The 2202-nt window shown below is 54.0% G+C and overlaps 1 long non-coding RNA gene across 2 annotated transcripts; it reads left to right on the plus strand.

Moving 5' to 3' along the window:
- Positions 1-2202, plus strand: LOC310833064. Of its 2 annotated transcripts, XR_014558543.1 has the most exons (7): positions 1-182; positions 289-372; positions 598-700; positions 1017-1068; positions 1169-1258; positions 1361-1443; positions 1663-2201. It is a non-coding gene; the product is annotated as an uncharacterized lncRNA (long non-coding RNA). The 2 variants fall into 2 exon arrangements; XR_014558542.1 differs by having other exon boundaries at positions 1-372; positions 1663-2202.

Raw genomic sequence — 2202 nt, forward strand, 5'->3', positions numbered from 1 at the left:
ACTCCAGGGGGAAAGAGCAGGCGGGAGGGAGAAGGGGGCAGGGGAGACTCTAACCCTCTCCCTTTCATTTCTGCAGCACCATGAGGCCCAAATTCAGCTGCAATATGATCAGTGCAATCCTGCGCAGGACGTTGGAGGCCGTGCTGAATGGGGCCGAGGAGGAGGAAGAGGAGGAGAGAGAAGTATGTCCTTGGTTTTGACTTCCCTTCACAGGCTCTTTCTTCTTCTTTGTCACACACTTGCAGAATCCAACCCAGCATTCACACTCTCTTCTCTCTTTTCCCGCAGGAACTGAAGCGGCACTTCCGGCTCCTGCTGGGGAGTCTCCTTATGGAAGCCCCCAACCCTGGCACCCTCCTCCACCTTCTCAATGTAAGTGTCCCGATGGCATCAGGGGTGGTTTTAGGGTTGTCCCCCCCCGTCCCTTACCCAATGGACTGCCCCATTTCTGGGGCCTGTTTGGCCCCCAATTTGGTCCAAGACCAAAACTGGCAAACCCTCATGGTCCAGAAGTGCCAGGGACTCCGTGGTGGGGGCAGTGGGGGCTGCTTTGGCCCAGACTGGCCCCTGACTCTGAGATACTCTTTCCTCCTGCAGGACCTCCAAGGATATGCCCTGGGGAAAGTGGGAAGGCTCAAGAACTAGCGGCCAGCAGCATTTCCTTGCTGCTGGCGTTGCCCGGAAATACCCCAACCTCAGAGTAAGTACCTTGCCTTCTTCTATTCATTTCTTTGGTTAATTTCACCTCCCCCCCCCCCCAAGATCACATCCCCACGTGATCTTTAGCGCAGATGATGTGGGGTGTGTCCCTGGGGGCCAGGATGAGGCTTTTCCTGCCCCCTTTCCTTCTGCTGCCCTTCCACCTCTGCTCAGGAGGCTGCAGGGCCCAGGACCCAGGGAGGTCCTCTGGAACAAGGGACTGGGCCCAAGACAGAGGAAGACCCGTCCTTCCAGACTTGGCACTGCTTCTGTGTTCTCTTGCTCCCATCTGACTCTGATTTTTCTTTCCTCTGCAGATGACAGTAGTTCAGCCGGACCTGGCTTGCTTCCGCCTGAAGCCAAAAGAAGGTAAGCCACACGTTGGAGACAGCGACCTTTGACTAAAGGCCTGTGGGGAAATCTCATTTTCATTTTCATTCTGTTCTCATTCTCATTCTCTTCCATCCAGATGACATCATCATTGAAGATTTATAGGTAGTGCAGACCTTGGGCTCCACTGGACACCCGAGAGAGGCCAACATCCAAATGCACTCAGCAGGTAAGACTTTCTCAAAAGCCCATCTGTAGTTAGAGATGCCCTGTTTCACCTGTGAGAGAAGCAGGCACTCCTGGCGACCTGCTTGCCTTTTTTCTCTTGCAGGTGACAGAATGATGCCGGCAAGACCTCCTTCTCCATCTTTTTATGGCAGCAGAAGGGAAGCAGTGGCTGTGGGACCAGATCAGGTAGGGGGAAGCTGCCTTGTGGGGCCAGAGGCCAAGGAGTGGAACGGTGTCATGGACTGGTTGGGCACAGAGGAATGGTGGGAGGAAGCAGCTGGAGAAGCAGGAAGGGAAGACATCTCAGAGCCCAGGTAGTCAGAGGGAGAAGAGGCCGGGGAACCAGGGGAGGGAAGCCAATGGGTCTCAAACCCTCGGTGAGTGAGGGACTTTCCCCTGTTTCAGAAGACAGGCTCCGGCAGATGGAGCGGACAAGATCCAGAGAAAGCTGTTTGTGCACATTTTGTTCATTTGAGTGTTCCTTTTGCGCCTTGGTTTCCTTCCTTGAAGCCTGCGTTGAGGATAGCCATCGTGGAGCATAATAACCAGTGATCTGTCCATCAGTCGTCAGCACTCGTCATAGCTCTGGTAAGGAGCACATCACGGCGATCTTCAGCTCAGACAATTACATAGTCTGAGAGGTGCCCGTGGTTCAACCGAAGGTGCCAATGAGATGCGCCAAAGCCTTCCTTCGTCAGCCCAGACTTACAACCCTGCGAGGTAGGCAGGGTTGAAGAACCACATCTGACCACAGGTCTCAAGGCGGATCTCTTTCTGGGCTGCCTCCGAAGGCAGTTCAGAAGCTTCAGCTGGTGCAGAATTCAACAGCCACATTGCTCACTGAGGCAAGACGGTTTGAGCATCCTGGCCCGACTGTTCCAGCTGCCAATTAGCTTCCTAGCCCAATTCAAAGTGCTGTTTTTGACCTATAAAGCCTTAAATTTA

The sequence above is a fragment of the Podarcis gaigeae genome (assembly GCF_964106915.1).
Source record: "Podarcis gaigeae genome assembly, chromosome: 16".
Lineage (NCBI taxonomy): Eukaryota > Metazoa > Chordata > Lepidosauria > Squamata > Lacertidae > Podarcis > Podarcis gaigeae.